At 42.9% G+C, this 25,676-nt stretch overlaps 3 non-coding genes across 3 annotated transcripts; all 3 read left to right on the top strand.

Moving 5' to 3' along the window:
- Positions 1 to 1,008: 1,008 nt before the first annotated feature.
- LOC144116584 (U1 spliceosomal RNA) lies at positions 1,009 to 1,172 on the top strand. Its single transcript, XR_013311912.1, has one exon. It is a non-coding gene; the product is annotated as a U1 spliceosomal RNA (small nuclear RNA).
- An 8,943-nt stretch (positions 1,173 to 10,115) lies between these two features.
- Positions 10,116 to 10,279, top strand: LOC144116555 (U1 spliceosomal RNA). The gene has a single exon (XR_013311887.1). It is a non-coding gene; the product is annotated as a U1 spliceosomal RNA (small nuclear RNA).
- An 8,943-nt stretch (positions 10,280 to 19,222) lies between these two features.
- Positions 19,223 to 19,386, top strand: LOC144116554 (U1 spliceosomal RNA). The gene has a single exon (XR_013311886.1). It is a non-coding gene; the product is annotated as a U1 spliceosomal RNA (small nuclear RNA).
- Positions 19,387 to 25,676: the final 6,290 nt, after the last annotated feature.

The following is a 25,676-nucleotide window of genomic DNA, read 5'->3' as shown; positions in this document are numbered from 1 at the left end:
TGCCATTGATTTTTTGTCTGTTCACATGTTTGTTTTTGTCATTATTTTATGCCACAAGCATGCTGGAATGCTACGGAACTGCCGGATATGCTGTAAATAAATAGTTAAGGTCTGTAATGTGGGAGTTCAAACCCAAAAGAGGCAGTAAGAGCGCTGAAGAGGACAGAGAACCAAGGAGGATTGATCTGCTAGTCGAAATGAAGGTGATCTATGACTTTGTAGGGTTTAAGGTCCCAAAGCGACCCGGGCTATGAGGGACGCCGCAGTAGAGAGCTCCAGATCATTTAAACCACATGGGGTTCTGAACCATGAACTGGCATCGCACAGCAAAAGGGGATCTAGTATTACCTCTCTATTGAAATGCGACGGTGGCGGCCGGGATCTAACCGACTCCGAGGCGGATCAGGAGAGCTTTTATATATTTAATCCCAAATCTGTGGCTAAAATTATATTTCCGCAGGGATAGCACGAATAGCGTTAGACGTGCTTGCGCCTGGAAAATATTTAAACACCTAAGCCGATCCTTTCTCTATCGAAGTAAATTGTGCAATGCAGTCCTTTTTTTTAATAATGTCAATATTCACAAATACGCCAGTTCTAAATACTACGATACAGATATCCTGGCTGTGACGCCTTTCACAGCATCAATTCATATAGTTTTCTTCTTCTTCCTAACAAGGCGCAGCGCGCGTGCTCTTCACGCACGTGGGGCAATCGTCAGCCCGAAGCAACTGCATCTCGAGAGTGCATGCGCTGCGCCATCAAAGCCGTCCTGCTAAGAGCGATTTGCAATGAAAAAAATCAGTGCATTAATCAGCCACATTTCCTATTTCGACCTATGATTTTCAGATCTGAAACGCCTAAAATTAGATCCTACATACGTCCTATTTTATCAATACCACGTGGGATCTTCTGAAGATACTTTTCACCAAGCATCTGTTCTCACAGGGGAAGTGATGGTGGACGCTTTAGACCGGCCACCAAGCAATCAGCGATCCCGGGCATCTTAACTTTACCGGGTGCTGGGACTTCGGTGATCAACGAGGCCGAGTCCACGGGTGGAGGCCGGTGCATTGCATTACGGCCGGCTGAAGCCCGTCTCTTTTAATAGATGGGGAAGCTGTGGCACATAATTTTTGGTAGTGGGGTTTCGGCGTGCGCGCCAGCCCCTGCCTTAATCGAATAAAAAGAGAGATCACATGACACTTTCAGTTTTCGCGGAAGGACGATGCATGCAAATCACAGATACGCTTAATTTAGGTGACATTAAAGCGCGAAGCGTAAGCAGTGAACTCCTACCCATCGCTAGGCATCCTCTGAGCGCCAGTGCGTCCTTAGCTTTATAGGTCCCCCTGCACCTGCGACGGTTAGGGAGCCATGTACTGGCATGTATGTTTATCTTACGAACTGGCATGTATGTTTCTTTTACGGTCTGTTTCCGCTGGCGTTTAGAGATTTTGATGCGAATTTGTTGTGAACACGGTGTCTCCGTGGTAGTGCTGTTATGAAACTGAAACCATATTTATGACAATATTTGGGTGAACTTCCAATCTTACTGCATTTTTGACTTTGCTGCTGTTTATTCCATAATCCATCCGCAAGAAACGAATAGCATTTATTCAAGGTGAGGTTGTGCTCTTGTACTAAGAGGTACTGCAGCCACAAGTAACGAAAAGTGGTATGGAGTAAACTTAACGAAATGAACTGCGGTGATGATAAATCAACACCGAAGTGTCGTTGAATTTGGAATCACACTGGTGGAATCGGTTTGCCATTTTTTTTCTCGCCTAAATAAAGGCACAACTTGAGGCCTTTTTGCAAGACAGCATACATAGTTCTCCGTGGTTGGTATGTGCGAGGAGTCCCACGGCAGTCTGTTTTTTGTTATTTTGTTCCTTTATTCCTTCCTCAGACAATGTCTAAGAAGAGGCCAGGGCTAAATGCTCTGAGCCTGAAGAGGCCTTGGACTCTTCTAATAATTTTTTGCAGCAACGAACAGAACTCAGGCGTAATACTTCGGCCAGTAGTAAGGATACAATGTAAACAACTCTTTCAAAGGAAAAATTGTACCGCCCTGAACATCAGTCTCAAAAGATCGAACGTTGTAAGAATACGCGGCTTCTGCTGACACATCCAGGATTGCATGCAAAGGGCACAAGCAATAAAAAACATGAAGTGCGAAACTTGCAATACAAAAATCTAAACAAGTATACAAGAAAAGCGAAGCCGAAAGTTCGGTGAGTTGGATAACGTTCATGACGAAAAGATAACGCACATGTAACACGCGTCATTCGCTTTCCGACATCGTGTTCTTCCTGTGCCATCTCTCCATCATGAACAACAAAAGCAAAACTAGGACACCAGAATAATTTTTGTATCCAATGGCAAGCATTTCTTACCTTAATCCATGTGTAAACCGCGGAACACGTATTGGCGATTCAACCGATTTGGTCACGGCCTAGTAATAACAGGTATCAATGAGTTTTGTATAAACTTAATGAATTAACCAAGAAGTTTGGTTTGGTTTATAGGGCTCTAACGTCCCAATGTGACTAAGGCTATGAGAGACACCGTAGTGAAGAGCTCCGGAAATTAAGACCACCTGGGGTTCTTTAACGTGCACTGACATCGCACAGCACACGGGCCTCTAGAATTTCGCCTTCATCGAAATTCGACTGCTGCGGCCTGGATCAAACCCGCGTCTTTCGGTCCAGCAGCTGAGCGCCATAACACTCAGCCACCACACCGGCTAATTAACCAAGAAGTGTCTGCATTTCCATTCCTAAACAGTAAAGGATTTGTAGAAAACCATGTGCATTCCAGAGGTATTCAACACCTTAGCAGACAGAAAATTTAGCTTTTGGCGACCATAATTAGTTTGCACCACAGGCGTTCTCCGTTTATGATCACGGATCGGGTATGCACAGCTGTGTTCTCCTGCAGTGATAAGTGGTTTGGTTTGATTAACCCACTGCAGCAGTTTAAAGTAGTAGACCTGGTTTGCATTTATTTATTTATTTATTCATTTATTTAAAATACCTTACAGACCCTATGGGGGCATTGTGTAAGGGTGGTTACAGAGTAAGCAGCCTTCTAAAGTGGTATACAAAAAATACACCTCAATTCAGGGCTCACCAACATTATTACCAAGATAAAACCATAAAACACGAGCAACTGTAGTAATGAAAGGCCACAAAGGTACACTTAAGAAAAAAACATGAGTAAAACTTAACGTAAGGCATTAATACTAGAAAGTAAAATACACAAAGAATGAACATATCAGGGAGTATAATTCTTGAAGTGATATTCAGGAAAAAAGACGCAAAAAAGCAATAATATATACAGGTCATACAAGTGAACACACGACGCAGCATAAAATAGCAATTCACAGGAGCGAGATAGCAATACATTACAAATATCACAAGAAGTTCGAAGCCGATTGCAAAGTGTAAGAAACAAGATAAAGTTATTTGTAAGTGCTATTATGAACAATGCTCCTGTAGGAGATGACGAAATTTTTCTTGATCTGACTCGGAAGCAATGTGATCAGGCAGATTATTCCAAAAGGAAATGGCGGTAGGGAGTGCGGAAAAGTTAAAAGCATGTTTCGTACCGTACATGCGCGCAAAGCTTAAGTGGTTATTTAAACGACGAGACGTGTTCGAGGCGGTCTGGATAGGTAGTGTGGATTGTGTGGCATTATAAACATATTTGTGAAACAAGGATAACAGAGCGATATTACGGCGAAGAACTAAAGGCTGTATGGAATCATCGACTTTCATTTGCGTTACGCTGGAGTGATGGCTATAATTACGTGAAATGAAACGGGCAGCTCGGTTCTGGACTGATTCAATCATGTCGATTAAGTATGTAGGATATGGGGACCGAATGGAAGATGCATGCTCGAGCTGAGGACGAACAAATGTCAGATAGGCCAATTTGCGGATGTGGGAAGGTGAATTACTCAGATTACCACGTAGGTAACCTAATGTCCTTGAAGCTTTTGCGCAAACGGCTGTAATATGGTCTGTCCAAGAGAGGTTCTCGGTTAGGTGAACACCCAAATATTTATACGATACTGTATGTAACAATTCATTATTACTGACGTTGTATAAAAAATGTGAGTTGTCACGCTTACGACTAAAAGAAATTACCTGACATTTTGACACATTTAAAGCCATTAACCAGGTGTTACACCAACTATGAATTAGGCTAAGGTCATTTTGAAGGGCCAGGTGGTCGTCAGTACTGTTAATTGATCTGTAAATAATGCAGTCGTCAGCGAAAATACGTAAACGAGAAGAAACATTAGGTGGCAAATCATTTATGTAAATTAGGAAGAGTAAAGGGCCCAAAACACTGCCCTGAGGCACACCAGAAGTAACGTAAGTAGGACACGAAGCAATATTATTAACTACTGTGAACTGTTGACGATTCGAAAGAAAATTACGAAGCCATGTTAGAGTGAAGGAGTCAATTCGAAGTGCAATTCGAAGCGTGTCGCGTAGCTGGGGAGAAATCTTCCCCGATTGAATATTTTAAGCCTTTTAATTTGTGTGCAGATGACAAGATGCGTTGCTTCTCTTTAAAAAAGTTAGTTTAGCTATTATAGGTCTGTTCATTCCTTCTTGGTATTTCCCAAGCCTAAGTACGCGTTCGAATTGCGAACTGATTGTTTCAGTTTGCTGTTTTTCAGAGCAGAATTTTATGACTTCCTTTTCAGTGGTAGCCCAGTCCTCATCAGGGTCATCTTCTATCCCGAAAATCAGCAAATTACTTCGTCTGAGCCTTTTTCTGCGTCCTCACATCTTGAAGTTATTGTTTGCAGCTGATCTGAGACATCACTTAAAGTTTTGATTCCTTTTTCCTTCATGCTCGAATCTACAGCGTTTTCTGAGGATGTGGCCAACTCAAGCGCCGCAACCTTGGCTGTTCGAATGATGAGTTCATTATTAGTGGCACCTTGTTTGTCCTTTGCGCTTTTTAATTCTGTCAAGAGCGCCTCTTGTGCGGCCTCTAGTTTCTGTATCGACTCAAGAGCCGAGGCAAACGCATCTGCCTCAGCTTTTGACATTGGACCTGGGTTCGTCTCAACGTCGCCAGAAAGCAAGAGGAGCAAATCAAACATTGCAGAGTAGAGCGAACACAGAAGTAAATTAGAATTAGAACTCTTTAAGACATCAATCCACTCAAGTGGACACGACACCGCGATCAAACAGCAGTTTTTACTCCTAAAGCATGCAGCACACCGAACGTAACTAACCTGCAATAACAGTAGCTGAGTACGCTGCATACTCGATGAGGTGTCGTGCCCGAAGTGGACGCTTGCTGGCTGGCTTTTAAGTCCTCCTTCTGTGCTGTCCATTGTAGTCCCCAATCGCCGTTGCCAGATGTGCGCTAAATTCTGGTCTGGATTCGGCGCCGTGATTACCAAGGCAAGCAGAGGTGGTGTCGCATCATCGGTGCGCAGTCTGCACGTGCCGGGAAGTGCTGAGCAAACGGCCCAAGTGACGGTCACCTGCAATAGCAGTAGCTGAGTACGCTGCATACTCGATGCGGTGTCGTGCCCCATGTTGTATTTAACGAAAAGAGGCCCTGTCCGTAAGTTGCGTCTATTGCCTCGCTAGTTCTCACACAAGCGTAGCACCTTTCTTGTGGGATAGTTAATTTATTATAATTATAAGCTGTCGTCGTTCCGTCGACCATTGATCCATAACATTGTATAGAAATAAAGAGAAAAATAGAATACCTGTTTTAAGGAGGTGGGTATCAGATTCCTGATTGTGTAGATTCTCCCAATTATTAGCGCCAAATCACCCTTTAATATATTAACATGCATATTCCATGAAACCTGTTAACTGAACCATAGGCACAAAAATTTTTGTTTTTTTACCTTTTCTATCACAGTTTCGTCATAGGTCGCATTTATGGTTGAATAGTGTCTTCAATTTATGGCCTTAAATGTTATGTACTTTGTATTACTTGCATTTGTAATCAATTTGTTATTTAAAAGCCATCGTGATAATTTAGGCAAGTATTCATTAGCAGCCTTTTTCAAGCTTGCGTTCTTTTCTCCACTGAAGAAGACATTGGTGTCATCCGCATGTAAAATTATGATGGTAAAGCCCGGGACTGAGGTAATATCATTGATGTATACCAGGGATAAAAACAGCCCTAAAATGGATTCTTGAACCACACCATAGAGAATTTGCAATTTACTCTATGATATACTGATATTGTTAACATGCTAGTAGCGATCACATAGATAAATTTTGATTAAACTGAGTGCTTTTCGACGTACGCTATGGATATAAAGCTTTTTATCAAAATGTGCTGTACAGTGTCGAATGCATTCTTGAGGTCCAAAAATAGCCCCTGGGTGCATATTGTCACATGCTTTGTGTCCACGGGGAAGCGGAGAATATCAGATCCGTAGAGGAACAGGAAGCTGCTCGGCCTGACCTGGTTGAGATCTCCGCCCCCGTCACTCAACCTCTTAAAAGGACGCTCCTGACTTACTCAGTGAATGCTGAATACGTAACAGTTGTGGTGGATGTGCTTGGTATCGATCCTATTACCTAGTACCTGAAGAAGTTAAAAGTTGGATTTTTGCTTAAAGGAATTGCTGAAGATAAATACAACTTCCTTTTTAGCAAAACCAGTTTGAAGTCTACGGCCGATGTCATCAAGCACTGCAGAACGTTCGATGCCTTGAAGCTTCTTCGCACTGCTACCAAAGTTGGGCGCCTGGCCAATGCAGTTCCGTCGCAAGCGTTGATGTCGCTGCTCCAGTGTCGATGGCTGATTAGACCCCCTGAACAATGTGCCTTTTCTTTCTTTTTTAGACTGTTTCAAGTTTTCATATTTTCCCATGTTGAATAAAATCTGGAACAACAGTGATTGTTCCTTGCGTAGTTTGCCTCCTGAAGAGTTTGCAAGTACAGAGCCTTTTCATATTAAGACATAATACCTTGTTCTTTTTATTTGTAACCACTCCTGCAATGCCGGTCACCATAGAGAGCAGTATGTGCAATAAAAAAAATGACGAAATCCAAGCAGTGGTGTCACCCAGGGCCACCAGTCGAAAAGAAGTTCAAACAACCTCGTTCTGCTGGCAAAGTCATGGGCAGTGTTTTTTGATATTGTAAGGGGATACTGCTGTGCGATTTCATTAATCCTGGGACAACAGTCCACTCAGACAGCTATTGTGCAAAAATTTGGAAACTCAGGCGAGCTATCCATATCCTCCGGGCAAGGACGACTGGCATCCCGTGTACCGCTTCATGACACAAAAGCCCGACCTCACGTCTCGCGCAATTCTGGAACTTTTGAGAAACATTGGGTGGACTGTCATGCCCCACCCCCCGTAGAGTCCAGACCTGGCGCCTAGTGATAATCACTTGTTCCTCAAGTCAAAAGAAATATTTGGTGGGCAACGCATCCGGAGCGACAATGATGTCAAGGAAGAGGTGAAACGCTTCCTCAGCTGGTTGGCGGCGGAGTTCTACGATATTGGCATACCGAAATTGAAGCAACGTCCATTAAAATGCGTAGAAAAAAATGGCGATAATGTATACATCTAGAGCAAAGCATCATCTTTCCGATCTTGTAAATTTCTTTGCGTATAAACAATGCTGTGTGTTTCTAAAATTGATGGTAACCTTATTTCTCGATCAACCCTCGTGTGTGTGTCTGTGTGCTTGCGTGCGTGCCTGTGTGCGTGCATGCGTAGGTGTGTGTGTGTGTGGGGGGGGGGGTTGTGGGTGTGTTTCGAATGTATGAAAACATGTGCTGCGTAATGGCCTTTGTCTTTCACAAAATAGGTGATAAACTACTGATCAGAAAGTGAATAATGCAGGGAGACAGGATATCTCTATACTATTCACTGCGTCTTTACAGGTACCATACAGAGAATTGGATTGGTAAGAGGCGGGCATAAAAGCTAATAGAGAATACCATAGCGATCTCCAGCTTGCTGATGACATCGCCTTCCTCAGCAACTCAAAGGCCGCGCTTTAATGCATGATCCAGGACCTAGATATGCAAAGCCAAACCGTGGCTGTAAAAATCAATAACAATAAATTTAAAGGGATGATGAGCAGCCTCGGAAGAGAGCAACAGATTATGATAAGCACTGCAGGATTGGAAGAGGTAAGCAAATACATCTACTTAAAGAAAGTAGTCCCTGTACATCATGAAAACTACAGTGAAATAAATAGGACAACAAAAATGAATTTGAGCGCATTTGGGAGGCGCTGTTATGGGGTGAACGCCAGATTTAAAATATACCTCAGGCGGACACTATATAACAGCGCTATCTAAGCAAGACAAACCTACGGGGCAGAATCGTCAAGGCTATTGAGAGTGGTTACAAATAAGATGGAAAAGCACACCGAGCGATTTAAAGAAAAATTGCAGGCTTAACGTTGTGGTACCAGAAGTCAAATATCTAGGTGTGCTTTTTCAGCAGATCTTTCGTTTAAGCACCACATTAACAACACGCTTAAAAAGGGCCCGGGTATCCTTAACCTCGTGATACAAAGTCTTCGTGGCGCTCCTCAAATACTGAAAAACGCGGCACACTAGTTATAGTATAACCGCCCTTGGAATACCGTTCCACCTATGTGACCCCCGTCAAAGGTGCCTGGTCGATAGAACTGCAGGTATACATAGCCGCTCGGCGAGGTTTATATTAAATAATTTTGCCAGAGAGCTAGTGTCGCAAAAATAAAGCCAAACAAAGGACTCAAACCTTTCGGCAGAAGGCGGAAGGTAAACCGGCTGAATCAAATGCATGTCATTCATGTAACTCAAGTCGTAAAGAGAAATCTCAATACATGAAATCTCCCCACTACATCTCAAGTATGTGGGATTACAGCAGTAAAAATACAGGAATTAAATGTCGGACAAATTACATAAAATTCTTTTCTTCAGAGAAACAATTTCGAAATGCAATGCTTTAAAGCGGATGTAGTCGCAGTTGACGGTGTCCGCTTCGCTCAACTGATGAATAATTTGTAATTAATAGAGTTACTGTTGTACTGTGCGGTTGTTTTGGCTTGTATTACGTGTGTTGAACGTGAGAACGCTTTGTTTTGTAGTCACCATGCCATTGATTTTTTGTCTGTTCACATGTTTGTTTTTGTCATTATTTTATGCCACAAGCATGCTGGAATGCTACGGAACTGCCGGATATGCTGTAAATAAATAGTTAAGGTCTGTAATGTGGGAGTTCAAACCCAAAAGAGGCAGTAAGAGCGCTGAAGAGGACAGAGAACCAAGGAGGATTGATCTGCTAGTCGAAATGAAGGTGATCTATGACTTTGTAGGGTTTAAGGTCCCAAAGCGACCCGGGCTATGAGGGACGCCGCAGTAGAGAGCTCCAGATCATTTAAACCACATGGGGTTCTGAACCATGAACTGGCATCGCACAGCAAAAGGGGATCTAGTATTACCTCTCTATTGAAATGCGACGGTGGCGGCCGGGATCTAACCGACTCCGAGGCGGATCAGGAGAGCTTTTATATATTTAATCCCAAATCTGTGGCTAAAATTATATTTCCGCAGGGATAGCACGAATAGCGTTAGATGTGCTTGCGCCTGGAAAATATTTAAACACCTAAGCCGATCCTTTCTCTATCGAAGTAAATTGTGCAATGCAGTCCTTTTTTTTAATAATGTCAATATTCACAAATACGCCAGTTCTAAATACTACGATACAGATATCCTGGCTGTGACGCCTTTCACAGCATCAATTCATATAGTTTTCTTCTTCTTCCTAACAAGGCGCAGCGCGCGTGCTCTTCACGCACGTGGGGCAATCGTCAGCCCGAAGCAACTGCATCTCGAGAGTGCATGCGCTGCGCCATCAAAGCCGTCCTGCTAAGAGCGATTTGCAATGAAAAAAATCAGTGCATTAATCAGCCACATTTCCTATTTCGACCTATGATTTTCAGATCTGAAACGCCTAAAATTAGATCCTACATACGTCCTATTTTATCAATACCACGTGGGATCTTCTGAAGATACTTTTCACCAAGCATCTGTTCTCACAGGGGAAGTGATGGTGGACGCTTTAGACCGGCCACCAAGCAATCAGCGATCCCGGGCATCTTAACTTTACCGGGTGCTGGGACTTCGGTGATCAACGAGGCCGAGTCCACGGGTGGAGGCCGGTGCATTGCATTACGGCCGGCTGAAGCCCGTCTCTTTTCCTAGATGGGGAAGCTGTGGCACATAATTTTTGGTAGTGGGGTTTCGGCGTGCGCGCCAGCCCCTGCCGTAATCGAATAAAAAGAGAGATCACATGACACTTTCAGTTTTCGCGGAAGGACGATGCATGCAAATCACAGATACGCTTAATTTAGGTGACATTAAAGCGCGAAGCGTAAGCAGTGAACTCCTACCCATCGCTAGGCATCCTCTGAGCGCCAGTGCGTCCTTAGCTTTATAGGTCCCCCTGCACCTGCGACGGTTAGGGAGCCATGTACTGGCATGTATGTTTATCTTACGAACTGGCATGTATGTTTCTTTAAGGTCTGTTTCCGCTGGCGTTTAGAGATTTTGATGCGAATTTGTTGTGAACACGGTGTCTCCGTGGTAGTGCTGTTATGAAACTGAAACCATATTTATGACAATATTTGGGTGAACTTCCAATCTTACTGCATTTTTGACTTTGCTGCTGTTTATTCCATAATCCATCCGTAAGAAACGAATAGCATTTATTCAAGGTGAGGTTGTGCTCTTGTACTAAGAGGTACTGCAGCCACAAGTAACGAAAAGTGGTATGGAGTAAACTTAACGAAATGAACTGCGGTGATGATAAATCAACACCGAAGTGTCGTTGAATTTGGAATCACACTGGTGGAATCGGTTTGCCATTTTTTTTCTCGCCTAAATGAAGGCACAACTTGAGGCCTTTTTGCAAGACAGCATACATAGTTCTCTGTGGTTGGTATGTGCGAGGAGTCCCACGGCAGTCTGTTTTTTTGTTATTTTGTTCCTTTATTCCTTCCTCAGACAATGTCTAAGAAGAATCCAGGGCTAAATGCTCTGAGCCTGAAGAGGCCTTGGACTCTTCTAATAATTTTTTGCAGCAACGAACAGAACTCAGGCGTAATACTTCGGCCAGTAGTAAGGATACAATGTAAACAACTCTTTCAAAGGAAAAATTGTACCGCCCTGAACATCAGTCTCAAAAGATCGAACGTTGTAAGAATACGCGGCTTCTGCTGACACATCCAGGATTGCATGCAAAGGGCACAAGCAATAAAAAACATGAAGTGCGAAACTTGCAATACAAAAATCTAAACCAGTATACAAGAAAAGCGAAGCCGAAAGTTCGGTGAGTTGGATAACGTTCATGACGAAAAGATAACGCACATGTAACACGCGTCATTCGCTTTCCGACATCGTGTTCTTCCTGTGCCATCTCTCCATCATGAACAACAAAAGCAAAACTAGGACACCAGAATAATTTTTGTATCCAATGGCAAGCATTTCTTACCTTAATCCATGTGTAAACCGCGGAACACGTATTGGCGATTCAACCGATTTGGTCACGGCCTAGTAATAACAGGTATCAATGAGTTTTGTATAAACTTAATGAATTAACCAAGAAGTTTGGTTTGGTTTATAGGGCTCTAACGTCCCAATGTGACTAAGGCTATGAGAGACACCGTAGTGAAGAGCTCCGGAAATTAAGACCACCTGGGGTTCTTTAACGTGCACTGACATCGCACAGCACACGGGCCTCTAGAATTTCGCCTTCATCGAAATTCGACTGCTGCGGCCTGGATCAAACCCGCGTCTTTCGGTCCAGCAGCTGAGCGCCATAACACTCAGCCACCACACCGGCTAATTAACCAAGAAGTGTCTGCATTTCCATTCCTAAACAGTAAAGGATTTGTAGAAAACCATGTGCATTCCAGAGGTATTCAACACCTTAGCAGACAGAAAATTTAGCTTTTGGCGACCATAATTAGTTTGCACCACAGGCGTTCTCCGTTTATGATCACGGATCGGGTATGCACAGCTGTGTTCTCCTGCAGTGATAAGTGGTTTGGTTCGATTAACCCACTGCAGCAGTTTAAAGTAGTAGACCTGGTTTGCATTTATTTATTTATTTATTTATTTATTTATTTAAAATACCTTACAGACCCTATGGGGGCATTGTGTAAGGGTGGTTACAGAGTAAGCAGACTTCTAAAGTGGTATACAAAAAATACACCTCAATTCAGGGCTCACCAACATTATTACCAAGATAAAACCATAAAACACGAGCAACTGTAGTAATGAAAGGCCACAAAGGTACACTTAAGAAAAAAACATGAGTAAAACTTAACGTAAGGCATTAATACTAGAAAGTAAAATACACAAAGAATGAACATATCAGGGAGTATAATTCTTGAAGTGATATTCAGGAAAAAAGACGCAAAAAAGCAATAATATATTCAGGTCATACAAGTGCACACACGACGCAGCATAAAATAGCAATTCACAGGAGCGAGATAGCAATACATCACAAATATCACAAGAAGTTCGAAGCCGATTGCAAAGTGTAAGAAACAAGATAAAGTTATTTGTAAGTGCTATTATGAACAATGCTCCTGTAGGAGATGACGAAATTTTTCTTGATCTGACTCGGAAGCAATGTGATCAGGCAGATTATTCCAAAAGGAAATGGCGGTAGGGAGTGCGGAAAAGTTAAAAGCATGTTTCGTACCGTACATGCGCGCAAAGCTTAAGTGGTTATTTAAACGACGAGACGTGTTCGAGGCGGTCTGGATAGGTAGTGTGGATTGTGTGGCATTATAAACATATTTGTGAAACAAGGATAACAGAGCGATATTACGGCGAAGAACTAAAGGCTGTATGGAATCATCGACTTTCATTTGCGTTACGCTGGAGTGATGGCTATAATTACGTGAAATCAAACGGGCAGCTCGGTTCTGGACTGATTCAATCATGTCGATTAAGTATGTAGGATATGGGGACCGAATGGAAGATGCATGCTCGAGCTGAGGACGAACAAATGTCAGATAGGCCAATTTGCGGATGTGGGAAGGTGAATTACTCAGATTACCACGTAGGTAACCTAATGTTCTTGAAGCTTTTGCGCAAACGGCTGTAATATGGTCTGTCCAAGAGAGGTTCTCGGTTAGGTGAACACCCAAATATTTATACGATACTGTATGTAACAATTCATTATTACTGACGTTGTATAAAAAATGTGAGTTGTCACGCTTACGACTAAAAGAAATTACCTGACATTTTGACACATTTAAAGCCATTAACCAGGTGTTACACCAACTATGAATTAGGCTAAGGTCATTTTGAAGGGCCAGGTGGTCGTCAGTACTGTTAATTGATCTGTAAATAATGCAGTCGTCAGCGAAAATACGTAAACGAGAAGAAACATTAAGTGGCAAATCATTTATGTAAATTAGGAAGAGTAAAGGGCCCAAAACACTGCCCTGAGGCACACCAGAAGTAACGTAAGTAGGACACGAAGCAATATTATTAACTACTGTGAACTGTTGACGATTCGAAAGAAAATTACGAAGCCATGTTAGAGTGAAGGAGTCAATTCGAAGTGCAATTCGAAGCGTGTCGCGTAGCTGGGGAGAAATCTTCCCCGATTGAATATTTTAAGCCTTTTAATTTGTGTGCAGATGACAAGATGCGTTGCTTCTCTTTAAAAAAGTTAGTTTAGCTATTATAGGTCTGTTCATTCCTTCTTGGTATTTCCCAAGCCTAAGTACGCGTTCGAATTGCGAACTGATTGTTTCAGTTTGCTGTTTTTCAGAGCAGAATTTTATGACTTCCTTTTCAGTCGTAGCCCAGTCCTCATCAGGGTCATCTTCTATCCCGAAAATCAGCAAATTACTTCGTCTGAGCCTGTTTTCTGCGTCCTCACATCTTGAAGTTATTGTTTGCAGCTGATCTGAGACATCACTTAAAGTTTTGATTCCTTTTTCCTTCATGCTCGAATCTACAGCGTTTTCTGAGGATGTGGCCAACTCAAGCGCCGCAACCTTGGCTGTTCGAATGATGAGTTCATTATTAGTGGCACCTTGTTTGTCCTTTGCGCTTTTTAATTCTGTCAAGAGCGCCTCTTGTGCGGCCTCTAGTTTCTGTATCGACTCAAGAGCCGAGGCAAACGCATCTGCCTCAGCTTTTGACATTGGACCTGGGTTCGTCTCAACGTCGCCAGAAAGCAAGAGGAGCAAATCAAACATTGCAGAGTAGAGCGAACACAGAAGTAAATTAGAATTAGAACTCTTTAAGACATCAATCCACTCAAGTGGACACGACACCGCGATCAAACAGCAGTTTTTACTCCTAAAGCATGCAGCACACCGAACGTAACTAACCTGCAATAACAGTAGCTGAGTACGCTGCATACTCGATGAGGTGTCGTGCCCGAAGTGGACGCTTGCTGGCTGGCTTTTAAGTCCTCCTTCTGTGCTGTCCATTGTAGTCCCCAATCGCCGTTGCCAGATGTGCGCTAAATTCTGGTCTGGATTCGGCGCCGTGATTACCAAGGCAAGCAGAGGTGGTGTCGCATCATCGGTGCGCAGTCTGCACGTGCCGGGAAGTGCTGAGCAAACGGCCCAAGTGACGGTCACCTGCAATAGCAGTAGCTGAGTACGCTGCATACTCGATGCGGTGTCGTGCCCCATGTTGTATTTAACGAAAAGAGGCCCTGTCCGTAAGTTGCGTCTATTGCCTCGCTAGTTCTCACACAAGCGTAGCACCTTTCTTGTGGGATAGTTAATTTATTATAATTATAAGCTGTCGTCGTTCCGTCGACCATTGATCCATAACATTGTATAGAAATAAAGAGAAAAATAGAATACCTGTTTTAAGCAGGTGGGTATCAGATTCCTGATTGTGTAGATTCTCCCAATTATTAGCGCCAAATCACCCTTTAATATATTAACATGCATATTCTATGAAACCTGTTAACTGAACCATAGGCACAAAAATTTTTGTTTTTTTACCTTTTCTATCACAGTTTCGTCATAGGTCGCATTTATGGTTGAATAGTGTCTTCAATTTATGGCCTTAAATGTTATGTACTTTGTATTATTTGCATTTGTAATCAATTTGTTATTTAAAAGCCATCGTGATAATTTAGGCAAGTATTCATTAGCAGCCTTTTTCAAGCTTGCGTTCTTTTCTCCACTGAAGAAGACATTGGTGTCATCCGCATGTAAAATTGTGATGGTAAAGCCCGGGACTGAGGTAATATTGATGTATACCAGGGATAAAAACAGCCCTAAAATGGATTCTTGAACCACACCATAGAGAATTTGCAATTTACTCTATGATATACTGATATTGTTAACATGCTAGTAGCGATCACATAGATAAATTTTGATTAAACTGAGTGCTTTTCGACGTACGCTATGGATATAAAGCTTTTTATCAAAATGTGCTGTACAGTGTCGAATGCATTCTTGAGGTCCAAAAATAGCCCCTGGGTGCATATTGTCACATGCTTTGTGTCCACGGGGAAGCGGAGAATATCAGATCCGTAGAGGAACAGGAAGCTGCTCGGCCTGACCTGGTTGAGATCTCCGCCCCCGTCACTCAACCTCTTAAAAGGACGCTCCTGACTTACTCAGTGAATGCTGACTACGTAACATTTGTGGTGGATGTGCTTGGTATCGATCCTATTACCTAGTACCTGAAGAAGTTAAAAGTTGGATTTTTGCTTAAAGGAATTGCTGAAGATAAATACAACTTCCTTTTTAGCAAAACCAGTTTGAAGTCTACGGCCGATGTCATCAAGCACTGCAGAACGTTCGATGCCTTGAAGCTTCTTCGCACTGCTACCAAAGTTGGGCGCCTGGCCAATGCAGTTCCGTCGCAAGCGTTGATGTCGCTGCTCCAGTGTCGATGGCTGATTAGACCCCCTGAACAATGTGCCTTTTCTTTCTTTTTTAGACTGTTTCAAGTTTTCATATTTTCCCATGTTGATTAAAATCTGGAACAACAGTGATTGTTCCTTGCGTAGTTTGCCTCCTGAAGAGTTTGCAAGTACAGAGCCTTTTCATATTAAGACATAATACCTTGTTCTTTTTATTTGTAACCACTCCTGCAATGCCGGTCACCATAGAGAGCAGTATGTGCAATAAAAAAAATGACGAAATCCAAGCAGTGGTGTCACCCAGGGCCACCAGTCGAAAAGAAGTTCAAACAACCTCGTTCTGCTGGCAAAGTCATGGGCAGTGTTTTTTGATATTGTAAGGGGATACTGCTGTGCGATTTCATTAATCCTGGGACAACAGTCCACTCAGACAGCTATTGTGCAAAAATTTGGAAACTCAGGCGAGCTATCCATATCCTCCGGGCAAGGACGACTGGCATCCCGTGTACCGCTTCATGACACAAAAGCCCGACCTCACGTCTCGCGCAATTCTGGAACTTTTGAGAAACATTGGGTGGACTGTCATGCCCCACCCCCCGTAGAGTCCAGACCTGGCGCCTAGTGATAATCACTTGTTCCTCAAGTCAAAAGAAATATTTGGTGGGCAACGCTTCCGGAGCGACAATGATGTCAAGGAAGAGGTGAAACGCCTCCTCAGCTGGTTGGCGGCGGAGTTCTACGATATTGGCATACCGAAATTGAAGCAACGTCCATTAAAATGCGTAGAAAAAAATGGTGATAATGTATACATCTAGAGCAAAGCATCATCTTTCCGATCTTGTAAATTTCTTTGCGTATAAACAATGCTGTGTGTTTCTAAAATTGATGGTAACCTTATTTCTCGATCAACCCTCGTGTGTGTGTCTGTGTGCTTGCGTGCGTGCCTGTGTGCGTGCATGCGTAGGTGTGTGTGTGTGGGGGGGGGGGTTGTGGGTGTGTTTCGAATGTATGAAAACATGTGCTGCATAATGGCCTTTGTCTTTCACAAAATAGGTGATAAACTACTGATCAGAAAGTGAATAATGCAGGGAGACAGGATATCTCTATACTATTCACTGCGTCTTTACAGATACCATACAGAGAATTGGATTGGTAAGAGGCGGGCATAAAAGCTAATAGAGAATACCATAGCGATCTCCAGCTTGCTGATGACATCGCCTTCCTCAGCAACTCAAAGGCCGCGCTTTAATGCATGATCCAGGACCTAGATATGCAAAGCCAAACCGTGGCTGTAAAAATCAATAACAATAAATTTAAAGGGATGATGAGCAGCCTCGGAAGAGAGCAACAGATTATGATAAGCACTGGAGGATTGGAAGAGGTAAGCAAATACATCTACTTAAAGAAAGTAGTCCCTGTACATCATGAAAACTACAGTGAAATAACTAGGACAACAAAAATGAATTTGAGCGCATTTGGGAGGCGCTGTTATGGGGTGAACGCCAGATTTAAAATATACCTCAGGCGGACACTATATAACAGCGCTATCTAAGCAAGACAAACCTACGGGGCAGAATCGTCAAGGCTATTGAGAGTGGTTACAAATAAGATGGAAAAGCACACCGAGCGATTTAAAGAAAAATTGCAGGCTTAACGTTGTGGTACCAGAAGTCAAATATCTAGGTGTGCTTTTTCAGCAGATCTTTCGTTTAAGCACCACATTAACAACACGCTTAAAAAGGGCCCGGGTATCCTTAACCTCGTGATACAAAGTCTTCGTGGCGCTCCTCAAATACTGAAAAACGCGGCACACTAGTTATAGTATAACCGCCCTTGGAATACCGTTCCACCTATGTGACCCCCGTCAAAGGTGCCTGGTCGATAGAACTGCAGGTATACATAGCCGCTCGGCGAGGTTTATATTAAACAATTTTGCCAGAGAGCTAGTGTCGCAAAAATAAAGCCAAACAAAGCACTCAAACCTTTCGGCAGAAGGCGGAAGGTAAACCGGCTGAATCAAATGCATGTCATTCATGTAACTCAAGTCGTAAAGAGAAATCTCAATACATGAAATCTCCCCACTACATCTCAAGTATGTGGGATTACAGCAGTAAAAATACAGGAATTAAATGTCGGACAAATTACATAAAATTCTTTTCTTCAGAGAAACAATTTCGAAATGCAATGCTTTAAAGCGGATGTAGTCGCAGTTGACGGTGTCCGCTTCGCTCAACTGATGAATAATTTGTAATTAATAGAGTTACTGTTGTACTGTGCGGTTGTTTTGGCTTGTATTACGTGTGTTGAACGTGAGAACGCTTTGTTTTGTAGTCACCATGCCATTGATTTTTTGTCTGTTCACATGTTTGCTTTTGTCATTATTTTATGCCACAAGCATGCTGGAATGCTACGGAACTGCCGGATATGCTGTAAATAAATAGTTAAGGTCTGTAATGTGGGAGTTCAAACCCAAAAGAGGCAGTAAGAGCGCTGAAGAGGACAGAGAACCAAGGAGGATTGATCTGCTAGTCGAAATGAAGGTGATCTATGACTTTGTAGGGTTTAAGGTCCCAAAGCGACCCGGGCTATGAGGGACGCCGCAGTAGAGAGCTCCAGATCATTTAAACCACATGGGGTTCTGAACCATGAACTGGCATCGCACAGCAAAAGGGGATCTAGTATTACCTCTCTATTGAAATGCGACGGTGGCGGCCGGGATCTAACCGACTCCGAGGCGGATCAGGAGAGCTTTTATATATTTAATCCCAAATCTGTGGCTAAAATTATATTTCCGCAGGGATAGCACGAATAGCGTTAGATGTGCTTGCGCCTGGAAAATATTTAAACACCTAAGCCGATCCTTTCTCTATCGAAGTAAATTGTGCAATGCAGTCCTTTTTTTTAATAATGTCAATATTCACAAATACGCCAGTTCTAAATACTACGATACAGATATCCTGGCTGTGACGCCTTTCACAGCATCAATTCATATAGTTTTCTTCTTCTTCCTAAAAAGGCGCAGCGCGCGTGCTCTTCACGCACGTGGGGCAATCGTCAGCCCGAAGCAACTGCATCTCGAGAGTGCATGCGCTGCGCCATCAAAGCCGTCCTGCTAAGAGCGATTTGCAATGAAAAAAATCAGTGCATTAATCAGCCACATTTCCTATTTCGACCTATGATTTTCAGATCTGAAACGCCTAAAATTAGATCCTACATACGTCCTATTTTATCAATACCACGTGGGATCTTCTGAAGATACTTTTCACCAAGCATCTGTTCTCACAGGGGAAGTGATGGTGGACGCTTTAGACCGGCCACCAAGCAATCAGCGATCCCGGGCATCTTAACTTTACCGGGTGCTGGGACTTCGGTGATCAACGAGGCCGAGTCCACGGGTGGAGGCCGGTGCATTGCATTACGGCCGGCTGAAGCCCGTCTCTTTTCCTAGATGGGGAAGCTGTGGCACATAATTTTTGGTAGTGGGGTTTCGGCGTGCGCGCCAGCCCCTGCCGTAATCGAATAAAAAGAGAGATCACATGACACTTTCAGTTTTCGGGGAAGGACGATGCATGCAAATCACAGATACGCTTAATTTAGGTGACATTAAAGCGCGAAGCGTAAGCAGTGAACTCCTACCCATCGCTAGGCATCCTCTGAGCGCCAGTGCGTCCTTAGCTTTATAGGTCCCCCTGCACCTGCGACGGTTAGGGAGCCATGTACTGGCATGTATGTTTATCTTACGAACTGGCATGTATGTTTCTTTTACGGTCTGTTTCCGCTGGCGTTTAGAGATTTTGATGCGAATTTGTTGTGAACACGGTGTCTCCGTGGTAGTGCTGTTATGAAACTGAAACCATATTTATGACAATATTTGGGTGAACTTCCAATCTTACTGCATTTTTGACTTTGCTGCGGTTTATTCCATAATCCATCCGTAAGAAACGAATAGCATTTATTCAAGGTGAGGTTGTGCTCTTGTACTAAGAGGTACTGCAGCCACAAGTAACGAAAAGTGGTATGGAGTAAACTTAACGAAATGAACTGCGGTGATGATAAATCAACACCGAAGTGTCGTTGAATTTGGAATCACACTGGTGGAATCGGTTTGCCATTTTTTTTCTCGCCTAAATAAAGGCACAACTTGAGGCCTTTTTGCAAGACAGCATACATAGTTCTCCGTGGTTGGTATGTGCGAGGAGTCCCACGGCAGTCTGTTTTTTGTTATTTTGTTCCTTTATTCCTTCCTCAGACAATGTCTAAGAAGAGGCCAGGGCTAAATGCTCTGAGCCTGAAGAGGCCTTGGACTCTTCTAATAATTTTTTGCAGCAACGAACAGAACTCAGGCGTAATACTTCGGCCAGTAGTAAGGATACAATGTAAACAACTCTTTCAAAGGAAAAATTGTACCGCCCTGAACATCAGTCTCAAAAGATCGAACGTTGTAAGAATACGCGGCTTCTGCTGACACATCCAGGATTGCATGCAAAGGGCACAAGCAATAAAAAACATGAAGTGCGAAACTTGCAATACAAAAATCTAAACCAGTATACAAGAAAAGCGAAGCCGAAAGTTCGGTGAGTTGGATAACGTTCATGACGAAAAGATAACGCACATGTAACACGCGTCATTCACTTTCCGACATCGTGTTCTTCCTGTGCCATCTCTCCATCATGAACAACAAAAGCAAAACTAGGACACCAGAATAATTTTTGTATCCAATGGCAAGCATTTCTTACCTTAATCCATGTGTAAACCGCGGAACACGTATTGGCGATTCAACCGATTTGGTCACGGCCTAGTAATAACAGGTATCAATGAGTTTTGTATAAACTTAATGAATTAACCAAGAAGTTTGGTTTGGTTTATAGGGCTCTAACGTCCCAATGTGACTAAGGCTATGAGAGACACCGTAGTGAAGAGCTCCGGAAATTAAGACCACCTGGGGTTCTTTAACGTGCACTGACATCGCGCAGCACACGGGCCTCTAGAATTTCGCCTTCATCGAAATTCGACTGCTGCGGCCTGGATCAAACCCGCGTCTTTCGGTCCAGCAGCTGAGCGCCATAACACTCAGCCACCACACCGGCTAATTAACCAAGAAGTGTCTGCATTTCCATTCCTAAACAGTAAAGGATTTGTAGAAAACCATGTGCATTCCAGAGGTATTCAACACCTTAGCAGACAGAAAATTTAGCTTTTGGCGACCATAATTAGTTTGCACCACAGGCGTTCTCCGTTTATGATCACGGATGGGGTATGCACAGCTGTGTTCTCCTGCAGTGATAAGTGGTTTGGTTCGATTAACCCACTGCAGCAGTTTAAAGTAGTAGACCTGGTTTGCATTTATTTATTTATTTATTTATTTATTTATTTATTTAAAATACCTTACAGACCCTATGGGGGCATTGTGTAAGGGTGGTTACAGAGTAAGCAGCCTTCTAAAGTGGTATACAAAAAATACACCTCAATTCAGGGCTCACCAACAATATTACCAAGATAAAGCCATAAAACACGAGCAACTGTAGTAATGAAAGGCCACAAAGGTACACTTAAAAAAAAAACATGAGTAAAACTTAACGTAAGGCATTAATACTAGAAAGTAAAATACACAAAGAATGAACATATCAGGGAGTATAATTCTTGAAGTGATATTCAGGAAAAAAGACGCAAAAAAGCAATAATATATACAGGTCATACAAGTGAACACACGACGCAGCATAAAATAGCAATTCACAGGAGCGAGATAGCAATACATCACAAATGTCACAAGAAGTTCGAAGCCGATTGCAAAGTGTAAGAAACAAGATAAAGTTATTTGTAAGTGCTATTATGAACAATGCTCCTGTAGGAGATGACGAAATTTTTCTTGATCTGACTCGGAAGCAATGTGATCAGGCAGATTATTCCAAAAGCAAATGGCGGTAGGGAGTGCGGAAAAGTTAAAAGCATGTTTCGTACCGTACATGCGCGCAAAGCTTAAGTGGTTATTTAAACGACGAGACGTGTTCGAGGCGGTCTGGATAGGTAGTGTGGATTGTGTGGCATTATAAACATATTTGTGAAACAAGGATAACAGAGCGATATTACGGCGAAGAACTAAAGGCTGTATGGAATCATCGACTTTCATTTGCGTTACGCTGGAGTGATGGCTATAATTACGTGAAATGAAACGGGCAGCTCGGTTCTGGACTGATTCAATCATGTCGATTAAGTATGTAGGATATGGGGACCGAATGGAAGATGCATGCTCGAGCTGAGGACGAACAAATGTCAGATAGGCCAATTTGCGGATGTGGGAAGGTGAATTACTCAGATTACCACGTAGGTAACCTAATGTCCTTGAAGCTTTTGCGCAAACGGCTGTAATATGGTCTGTCCAAGAGAGGTTCTCGGTTAGGTGAACACCCAAATATTTATACGATACTGTATGTAACAATTCATTATTACTGACGTTGTATAAAAAATGTGAGTTGTCACGCTTACGACTAAAAGAAATTACCTGACATTTTGACACATTTAAAGCCATTAACCAGGTGTTACACCAACTATGAATTAGGCTAAGGTCATTTTGAAGGGCCAGGTGGTCGTCAGTACTGTTAATTGATCTGTAAATAATGCAGTCGTCAGCGAAAATACGTAAACGAGAAGAAACATTAAGTGGCAAATCATTTATGTAAATTAGGAAGAGTAAAGGGCCCAAAACACTGCCCTGAGGCACACCAGAAGTAACGTAAGTAGGACACGAAGCAATATTATTAACTACTGTGAACTGTTGACGATTCGAAAGAAAATTACGAAGCCATGTTAGAGTGAAGGAGTCAATTCGAAGTGCAGTTAATTTAGCAATAAGGCGACAATGAGCTACACGATCAAATGCTTTGGAAAAGTCAAGGAAAATGCAATCGGTCTGCTGGTTATTGTTCATGTTAAGGTGCAGATCAGTCGTGAATTCGAGTAACTGTGTCTCACATGATAATCCTTTCCTGAAACCATGTTGATGGCGAAAAAAGAAATTATTGGACTCTAGGTGATTATAAATATGAGTAGCCATTATATGTTCGAGCATCTTGCAGCAAATGCAGGTCAATGAAATTGGACGGTAGTTTTCCGGGGATTGTTTATCCCCAGTTTTAAATAAGGGTATGATTTTGGGCATTTTCCAGTCATTGGGCAGCTGTCCCGATGACAAAGACTGCTTGAGTATATGGTACAGATTGTTACTGGATATAGAAATGGTATTTTTTTAATACCTTGGAACTAATATTGTCAATACCAGATGAAGTAGAAAACTTCAAATTAATAATAAGACATGCAATTCCCTCCACCGAGATTTCAATACATTTCATGAATTGCCAGTCAAAATCAGCAACATCAGGTACATTGGTATGATCCTCGCGGCTGAAAAAATCGATGAAAAAAAACGTATTAAGGGCACAGGGTAAGCCCTATACTTCCCATGCATTTTAGGCCATGTTGAGGTACATGTTTCTCACTAACTAATAACAGTAGCATAATAATACATATATCATTGTTTGCCAAATTGTGTGTTCTTTTTACTGAACTAGAATATTTGAATTGTGTTGAAAATTCGATTTTTAACAAAATTTTTTCCGGTAGTACACAAATCTGGCCTTTCTTTGCGCATTTCAAAATTCATAACAGAATAACTGCTCAGTGAAATTGCTTAATTCTAGTTCAGTAGTTGGCAACACTTATGTAGATGATTGCAAAAAAAAATCAGCCGTCTGTCTTGAAAGGCATTGGAAATAATGGTACCTTTGTAAGAAAAAAACACTGTTTTGAGATAATAGAGCGTAAAGAGAAAAAAGATGTGAAAAACCATTTTTTATTCGCAGAAACGCCTCCATAGTAATTAGTTTAATACCCCCTGCTTCGTAGTCACTGTCGCTGTCTTTTTTTCGCTTTTCGGCTTGTCGTTTTGACTGTCGGGTCTCTTTTGTAAGCTGTCGTGTTGCTCGGTCCGCAAAGTACATGCGCTTATGGTCAGCTTCCCTCAGCCACTTGATGGTGTAGCTCCCTGGGTTCAATCCACACGCCTTCAAAACGTTGGCCCGTGCGATGCTACCATCATTAAATGAAAGAACAGCATCCAGTGTTGCCATCCGTAGGGTCCGAAGCCTAACAAACACATTCTTTGGCGCGCGTTCCCAAACAACATGGTTGAACGACTCATTTGCATTTTGAGTTCGCCCATGCAGGCACTTCTCTAGGAGCTCAGCCTTCGATAGCTCCCTATAAATGGGTTTGATAGCCTCCAAGACAGATGCAGGCAAACTCTCCTTGAGGAAAAATGGCTTGCCCTCTGACTGACTTCTGTTGAAGGCACACCACGTATCAGGTCCCTTTGGGCAAAGTCCATGGCATGGGTCATCGTCTGTGGCCGATAAGTGGAAGAAGGTTGCCCAAACGGCCTTTCGCATTTCATCCAGGTTTCCTACATTTCTTCTGATAGCCAAACCATAGTACGTCTGGAGCTTGTCTATTACTGCATCAGTCAGTCGGCCTCGGCCTGAGAGGCTCTTTCTATCAGAGAGTTTTCCTGCTTTGTTTACTTTTTTTAGCCTTCGTAACCTTGTGCTCATCCTTTTTTGCACGTGCCCTATGCACTCAACCTTGGATATTTCAGCGGAATCACCATATGGCATTTGTGCCTTCACAGCCATAAAAGCCTTGCTGTCACCATCCCCAAGGTATTTGACGTATCGAACGCCGTGAAGCTCCTCACTCCTGCCGAAAATTTTCAGTGCTCCTGCGACTTCCATTCCACCGCTGGTGCCTTGGTAGTTGCTTTGGCACACCTCTCTATGAAGGGGGTCACTGTTTGTACCCTTGATGCTGCACTTTGGACAACGTTTAGACAAAACCTCCACATCCAGCACTTTCCCAGAGTCTACACTGGTCGCAGAGACTATGCCGTTATTGGAAGTATGGCCTCGCTTCTGCCAGCTTCCATCAAGAGCAACTGCGATGTCTTTATCCCCCTCATTCAGCTGACACAGCTTCGTCAGCTGCCCTTTTCATCGACTCCTGAGCAGCAGCTTCGATGTGACCTAGAAGCTCTTGATTGTATTTCGCAAACTTTGTCGGCGGCTTAGGAAGGTTTAGCATAGCACAGAGTATATTTCCTGCAGCCATTCCCTTACCAATGGACCTCAAGGCATACACTAACCTGAGGTTGGCTTCATAGCGGCCAGAAGTAGTTTTCTTCGACGTCTCAAATCGTTGTGCGGCACTACACCCTTCACAGTTCAAACTGTAAACGCTTGCAACACCTACCCGTTTTGTCACAATTTCGATGAGCTCAACACTTCCACCGACCTCTCTGCACACACAAATCTGTGTAATTGCGGCAAAAATGCCGTTCATGTCCATTAAGGCATATTGGCTGCTGCTCTGTAGCACATCCTCTTCCTGGAAGCACAGAGAAAATCTTGAAAGCTTCGATGTCGAGGAGCTGGCGCGTTCGGCGTTCGGGATCTCATTCGGTCGTGGACATCCTTTTGCTTTTTCACGATGAGCGTAGCGGTTGCCGTGAAATTCACGCCTGACGAAGGCCTTCTTTGCCCTGGGCATCTCAACTTATCAGCAGCAACCAACACCGGCACAATTTACAATACTGATCGAAAGGGATAGCACTCGGACGCAGCACGGTCAGGTGATATAACTCGCCAAAACTTTTTTGGATTCGAATTTAAGAGAGAAGGTAAATCTGTGGAGAAATATTTAATTTTAGCTGCAGCAAAAGCAGAGCAGTACGTTTTTAAGCAAATGCTGTACC

This window comes from Amblyomma americanum, chromosome 1 (assembly GCF_052857255.1).
Source record: "Amblyomma americanum isolate KBUSLIRL-KWMA chromosome 1, ASM5285725v1, whole genome shotgun sequence".
NCBI classification, from domain to species: Eukaryota; Metazoa; Arthropoda; class Arachnida; order Ixodida; family Ixodidae; genus Amblyomma; species Amblyomma americanum.
The sequence above is the reverse complement of the archived record's forward strand: the minus strand, read 5'-3'. Positions and strand labels throughout refer to the sequence as shown.